This window comes from Calliopsis andreniformis, unplaced genomic scaffold (assembly GCF_051401765.1).
Source record: "Calliopsis andreniformis isolate RMS-2024a unplaced genomic scaffold, iyCalAndr_principal scaffold0063, whole genome shotgun sequence".
Lineage (NCBI taxonomy): Eukaryota > Metazoa > Arthropoda > Insecta > Hymenoptera > Andrenidae > Calliopsis > Calliopsis andreniformis.
In genome coordinates this window covers 2,514,901-2,523,200 of record NW_027480472.1, presented here as the reverse complement: position 1 = coordinate 2,523,200, position 8,300 = coordinate 2,514,901, and positions in this window count along the sequence as shown.

Here is an 8,300-nt window from a genome sequence, read left to right as displayed (position 1 = left end):
CTACATTCCGGGCAACCTAGGCTTCACCCTAGGGCGTTGCTCCACCACATTGAATAGTTAGGGCCTTAGAAGTCAACGCACGAAGCATAAAATGCAATAAAAATACAACAGTTTCTCGATCGTATAACAGGAATAATTCCAACCAGTTTGAAAGTGATGGTCATTTCTACGTTCCGGGCAACCTAGGCTTCACTCTAGGGCGTTGTTACACCAGATCGAATAGTTAGGGCCTGAGAAGTCAACGCCAGAAGAATAAAACACAATATATGTACAACAGTTTTTCCATCGTATAAAATGAATACTTGCCAACATTCTGAAAGTACTGGTCATTTCTACGTTCCGGGTAACCTAGGTTTCACTCTAGGGCGTTGCTCCACCAGATCGATTAGCTAGAGACTTAGAATTCAACGCCAGAAGGATAAAATACAGCATAAGTACAACAGTTTTTTCATCGTATGAAATGAATAATTGCAAACATTGTGAAAGTAATGGTCATTTCTACGTTCCGGGCAACCTGGGCTTCACTCTAGAGCGTTGCTCCTCCAGATCGAATAGCTAGGGCCTTAGAAGTCAACGCCCGAAGCATAAAATACAAAATAAATAGAACAGTTTTTCCATCGTATAAAACGAATAATTGCTACCAGTGTGAAAGTTATGGTCATTTCTACGTTCCGGGCAACCTAGGCTTTACCCTAGGGCGTTGTTCCACCAAATCGAATAGTTAGGGCCTAAGAAGTGAACGCCAGCAGCACAAAATATAATATAAATACAACAGTCTTTCCATCATACAAAACGAATAATTGCAACCAGGATGAAAGTTATGGTCATTTCTACTTTCCGGGCATCCTAGTCTTCACCCTAAGGAGCTGCTCCAACAGATTCATTAGTTAGGGCTTTAGAAGTCAATGCCCGAAGCATAAAAGGCAATAAGAGTACAACAGTTCTTCCATCATAAAACAGGAATAATTGCAACCAGAATGAAAGTTATGGTCATTTCTACGTTCCGGGCAACATAGGCGTCACTCTAGGGCGTTGCACCAACACATCTAATAGTTACGGCCTTAGATGTCAACGCCAGAAGAATAAAATACAATAAAGATGCAACTGCTTTTCCATCGTATAACAGGAATAATTGCAACCAGTGTGAATGTAATGGTCGTTTCTTCGTTCCGGGCAACCTAGGCTTCACTCTAGGGCGTTGTTCCACCAGATCGAACAGTTAGGTCCTAAGAAGTCAACGCCAGAAGCATAAAATACAATATAAATATAACAGTTTTTCCATCGTATAACAGGAATAATTGCAACCAGTTTGTAAGTGATAGTCATTTCTACGTTCCGGGCAACCTAGGCTTCACTCTAGGGCGTTGCTCCACCCGATCCAATAGTTAGGGCCTCAGAAGTCAACGCCAGAATCATAAAATACAATAAAGATGCAACTGCTTTACCATCGTATTAAACGAAAAATTTCAACCAGTGTGAATGTTATGGTCATTTCTACATTCCGAGTAACCTAGGCTTCACTCTAGGGCGTTGTTCCACCAGATCGAACAGTTAGGTCCTAAGAAGTCAACGCCAGAAGCATAAAATACAATATAAATATAACAGTTTTTCCATCGTATAACAGGAATAATTGCAACCAGTTTGTAAGTGATAGTCATTTCTACGTTCCGGGCAACCTAGGCTTCACTCTAGGGCGTTGCTCCACCCGATCCAATAGTTAGGGCCTTAGAAGTCAACGCCAGAATCATAAAATACAATAAAGATGCAACAGCTTTACCATCGTATTAACCGAAAAATTTCAACCAGTGTGAATGTTATGGTCATTTCTACATTCCGAGTAACCTAGGCTTCACTCTAGGGCGTTGATCCAACAGATTGAATAGTCAGGGCCTTAGCAGTCAACGCCCGAAGCATAAAATACAATATAAATAAAACAGTTTTTCCATCGTATAAAACGAATAATTGCTACCAGTATGGAAGTGATGGATATTTCTACGTTCCGGGCTACCTAGGCCTCACTCTAGGTCGTTGTGCCACCAGATCGGATTGTTAGGGCCTAAGAAGTGAACGCCAGAAGCATAAAATACAATATAAATATAACAGTTTTTCCATCGTATAAAACGAATAATTGCACCCAGTGTGAAAGTTATTGTCATTTCTACATTCCGAGCAACCTAGGCTTTACTCTAGGGCGCTGCTCCACCAGATCGAATAGTTAGGTCCTTAGATGTCAACGCCAGAAGCATAAAATACGATATAAATACAACAGCTTTTCCATCGTATAAAAGGAATAATTGCAAACAGTGTGAGAGTAATGGTCATTTCTACGATCCGGGCAACCTAGGCTTCACTCTACGGCGTTGTTCCACCAGGTCGAATAGTTAGGGCCTAAGAAGTCAACGCCAGAAGCATAAAATACAATATAAATATAACTGTTTTACCATCGTATAAAACGAATAATAGCAACCAGTGTGAAAGTTATGGTCATTTCTACGTTCCGGGCAACCTAGTCTTCACTCTAGGGCATTGCTCCACCAGATCGAACAGTTTGGGCCTTAGAAGTCAACGCCCGAAGCATAAAATACAAATTAAATAGAACAGTTTTTCCATTGTTTAAAACGAATAATTGCTGCCAGTGTAAAAGTTATAGTCATTTCTACGTTCCGGGCAACCTAGGCTTCACCCTAGGGCGTTGTTCCACCTGATGGAATAGTTAGGGACTAAGAAGTGAACGCCCGTAGCATGAAATGCACTAAATATGCAAGAGTTTTTCCATTGTATATCAGTAGTAATTGCAACCAGTGTGAAAGTGATGGTCATTTCTACGTTCCGGGCGACCTAGTCTTCATGCTGGGGCGTTGTTCCACCAGATCGAATAGTTAGTGCATTCGAAGTCAACGCCAGAAGCATAAAATACAATATAAATACAACAGTTTTTTCATCGTATAAAAAGGAATAATTGCAACCAGTATGAAAGCTATGGTCATTTCCACTTTACGGGCAACCTAGGCTACACCCTAGGGCGTTGCTCTTACAGATTGAATAGTTAGGGCCTTGGAAGTTAATGCCCGAAGCATAAAATACAATATAAATAAAACAGTTTTTCCATCGTATAAAACGAATAATTGCTACCAGTATGGAAGTGATGGACATTTCTACGTTCCGGGCTACCTAGGCCTCACTCTAGGTCGTTGTGCCACCAGATCGGATTGTTAGGGCCTAAGAAGTGAACGCCAGAAGCATAAAATACAATATAAATATAACAGTTTTTCCATCGTATAAAACGAATAATTGCACCCAGTGTGAAAGTTATTGTCATTTCTACATTCCGAGCAACCTAGGCTTCACTCTAGGGCGCTGCTCCACCAGATCGAATAGTTAGGTCCTTAGATGTCAACGCCAGAAGCATAAAATACGATATAAATACAACAGCTTTTCCATCGTATAAAAGGAATAATTGCAAACAGTGTGAGAGTAATGGTCATTTCTACGATCCGGGCAACCTAGGCTTCACTCTACGGCGTTGTTCCACCAGGTCGAATAGTTAGGGCCTAAGAAGTCAACGCCAGAAGCATAAAATACAATATAAATATAACTGTTTTACCATCGTATAAAACGAATAATAGCAACCAGTGTGAAAGTTATGATCATTTCTACGTTCCGGGCAACCTAGGCTTCACCCTAGGGCGTTGTTCCACCTGATGGAATAGTTAGGGCCTAAGAAGTCAACGCCAGAAGCATAAAATACGATATAAATACAACAGCTTTTCCATCGTACAAAACGAATAATTGCAACCAGTTTGAGAGTGATGGTCATTTCTACGTACCGGGCAACCTAGGCTTCATTCTAGGGCGTTGCTCCACCAGATCAAACAGTTAGGGCCTTAGAAGTCAACGCCAGAATCATAAAATACAATGAAGATGCAACAGCTTTACCATCGTATTAAACGAATAATTTCAACCAGTGTGAATGTTATGGTAATTTCTACATTCCGAGCAACCTAGGCTTCACTCTAGGGCGTTGCTCCACCAGATCGAATAGTTAGGGCCTAAGAAGTGAACGCCAGAAGCATAAAATTCAATATAATTACTGCAGTTTTTCCATCGTATAAAACGAATAATTGCAACCAGTGTGAAAGTTATGGTCATTTCTATATTCAGAGCAAATTTCCATTGTATAAAACGAATAATAGCAACCAGTGTGAAAGTTAAGGTCATTTCTACGTTCCGGGCAACCTAGGCCTCACTGTAGGGCGTTGCACCACCAGATCGAATAGTTAGGGCCTTAGAAGACAACGCCAGAAGCATAAAAGACAATATAAATACAACAACTTTTCCATCGTATAACAGGAATAATAGCAACCAGTGTGAAAGATATGGTCACTTCTACGTTCCGGGCAACCTAGGCTTCACTCTAGGGCGTTGCTCCACCAGATCGAATAGTTAGGGACTAAGAAGTGAACGCCCGTAGCATGAAATGCACTAAATATGCAAGAGTTTTTCCATTGTATATCAGTAGTAATTGCAACCAGTGTGAAAGTGATGGTCATTTCTACGTTCCGGGCGACCTAGTCTTCATTCTGGGGCGTTGTTCCACCAGATCGAATAGTTAGTGCATTCGAAGTCAACGCCAGAAGCATAAAATACAATATAAATACAACAGTTTTTTCATCGTATAAAAAGGAATAATTGCAACCAGTATGAAAGCTATGGTCATTTCCACTTTACGGGCAACCTAGGCTACACCCTAGGGCGTTGCTCTTACAGATTGAATGGTTAGGGCCTTGGAAGTTAATGCCCGAAGCATAAAATACAATATAAATAAAACAGTTTTTCCATCGTATAAAACGAATAATTGCTACCAGTATGGAAGTGATGGACATTTCTACGTTCCGGGCTACCTAGGCCTCACTCTAGGTCGTTGTGCCACCAGATCGGATTGTTAGGGCCTAAGAAGTCAACGCCAGAAGCATAAAAGACAATATAAATACAACAACTTTTCCATCGTATAACAGGAATAATAGCAACCAGTGTGATAGATATGGTCATTTCTACGTTCCGGGCAACATAGGCTTCACTCTTGGACTATGCCCCACCAGATCGAATAGCTAGGACCTTAGAAGTCGAAGCCAGAAGCGGAAAATACAATAAAAATGCAACAGTTTTTCCAACGTATAAAACGAATAATTGTAACCAGTGTGAATGTTATGGTCATTTCTACGTTCGGGGCAACCTAGGCTTCACTCTAGGGCGTTGTTCCACCAGATCGAAAAGATAGGGCCTAAGAAATCAACGCCAGAAGCATAAAATACAATATAAATATAACAGTTTTTCCATTGTATAAAACGAATAATAGCAACCAATGTGAAAGTTATGGTCATTTCTACGTTCCAGGCAACCTAGACTTCACTCTAGGGCGTTGCTCCACCGGATCGAATAGTTAGGGCCTTAGAAGTCAACGCCCGAAGCATAAAATGCAATAAAACTACAACAGTTTTTCCATCGCATAAAAGGAATAATTCCAACCAGTTTGAAAGTGATGGTCATTTCTACGTTCCGGGCAACCTTGGCTTCACTCTAGGGCGTTGTTGCACCAGATCGAATAGTTAGGGCCTTAGAAGTCAACGCCCGAAGCATAAAATGCAATAAAACTACAACAGTTTTTCCATCGTATAACAGGAATAATTCCAACCAGTTTGAAAGTGATCGTAATTTCTACGCCCCGGGCAACCCAGGCTTCACTCTAGGGCGTTGTTACACCGATCGAATAGTTAGGGCCTAAGAAGTCAACGACAGAAGCATAAAATACAATAAAGGTGCAACAGTTTTTCCATCGTTTAACAGGAATAATTGCAACCAGTGTGAAGGTAATATTATGTTCTACGTTCCGGGCAACCTAGGCATCACTCTAGGACGGTGCTCCACCAGATCCAATAGTTAGGGCCTAAGAAGTCAACGACAGAAGCATAAAATACAATATAAATACAACAGCTTTTCCATTGTATATAATGTATATTTGCTGTGTGAATGTAATTGTCATTTCTACGTTCCGGGCAACCCAGGCATCACTCTAGGGCGTTGCTCCACGAGATCGAAGAGTTACGGACTTAGAATTCAACGCCAAAAGCATAAAATACAATATAAATACAACCGTTTTTCCATTGTATAAAACGAATAATTGCAACCAGTGTGAAAGTTATGGTCATTTCTACGTTCCGGGCAACATAGGCTTCACTCTTGGACGATGCCCCACCAGATCGAATAGCTAGGACCTTAGAAGTCGAAGCCAGAAGCGGAAAATACAATAAAAATGCAACAGTTTTTCAAACGTATAAAACGAAAAATTGTTACCAGTGTGAATGTTATGGTCATTTCTACGTTCCGGGCAACCCTGGCTTCACTCTAGGGCGTTGCCCCACCACATCGAATAGCTACAGCCTTAGAAGTAAACCCCAGAAGCATAAAATACAATATAAATACAACAGTTTTTCCATTGTATAAAACGAATGATTGCAAGCTGTGTGAAGGTTATGGTCATATCTACGTCCCGGGCAACATAGGCTTCACTGTAGGGCGTTGCTCAACCAGATCCAATAGGTAGGGCCATAGAAGTCGAAGCCAGAAGCGGAAAATAAAATAAAAATGCAACAGTTTTTCCATCGTATAGCATGACTAATTGCAACCAGGATGAAAGTTATGGTCATTTCTACTTTCCGGGCAACCTAGGCTTCACCCTAGGGCGCTGCTCCAACAGATTGATTAGTTAGGGCCTTAGAAGTCAACGCCATAAGAATAAAATACAATATAAGTACAACAGTTTTTCCATCGTATAGCATGGCTAATTGCAACCAGTGCGAAAGTAATGATCATTTCGACGTTTTGGGCATCCTAGACTTAACTCTGAGGCGTTGCTCCACCAGATAGAAGAGTTAGGGCCTTTGAAATCAACGCCAGAAGCATAAACTACAAAATAAATACAACAGCCTTTACATCGTATAAAACGAATAATTGCAAGCTGTGTGAAGGTTAAGGTCATATCTACGTCCCGGGCAACATAGGCTTCACTGTAGGGCGTTGCTCAACCAGATCCAATAGGTAGGGCCATAGAAGTCAACGCCCGAAACATAAAATACAATATAAATACAACAGTTTTTCCATTGTATAAAACGAATAATTGCAACCAGTGTGAAAGTAATGGTCATTTCTACGTTCCGGGCAACCTAGGCGTCACTCTAGGGCGTTGCTCCACCACATCGAATAGCTACGGTCTTATAAGTCAACGCCAGAAGCATAAAATACAATACAAATACAACAGCATTTCCATCGTATAAAATGAGTAATTGCAACCAGTGTGAAAGTTATGGTCATTTCCACGTTCCGGGCAACCTAGGCTTCACTCTAGGGCGTTGTTCCACCAGATCGAAAAGATAGGGCCTAAGAAATCAACGCCAGAAGCATAAAATACAATATAAATATAACAGTTTTTCCATTGTATAAAACGAATAATAGCAACCAATGTGAAAGTTATGGTCATTTCTACGTTCCAGGCAACCTAGACTTCACTCTAGGGCGTTGCTCCACCAGATCGAATAGTTAGGGCCTTAGAAGTCAACGCCCGAGGCATAAAATGCAATAAAACTACAACAGTTTTTCCATCGCATAAAAGGAATAATTCCAACCAGTTTGAAAGTGATGGTCATTTCTACGTTCCGGGCAACCTAGGCTTCACTCTAGGGCGTTGTTGCACCAGATCGAATAGTTAGGGCCTTAGAAGTCAACGCCCGAAGCATAAAATGCAATAAAACTACAACAGTTTTTCCATCGCATATCAGGAATAATTCCAACCAGTTTGAAAGTGATGGTCATTTCTACGCTCCGGGCAACCTAGGCTTCACTCTAGGGCGTTGTTACACCAGATCGAATAGTTAGGGCCTAAGAAGTCAACGCCAGAAGGATAAATTACAAAATAAGTACAACAGTTTTTCCATCGTATAAAATGAATAATTGCAAACTTTGTGAAAGTACTGGTCATTTCTACGTTCCGGGTGACCTAGGCTTCACTCCAGGGCGTTGCTCCACCAGATCGAATAGCTAGGGCCTTAGAAGTCAACGACAGAAGCATAAAATACAATAAAGGTGCAACAGTTTTTCCATCGTATAACAGGAATAATTGCAACCAGTGTGAAGGTAATATTATGTTCTACGTTTCGGGCAACCTAGGCATCACTCTAGGGCGGTGCTCCACCAGATCCAATAGTTAGGGCCTAAGAAGTCAACGACAGAAGCGTAAAATACAATAT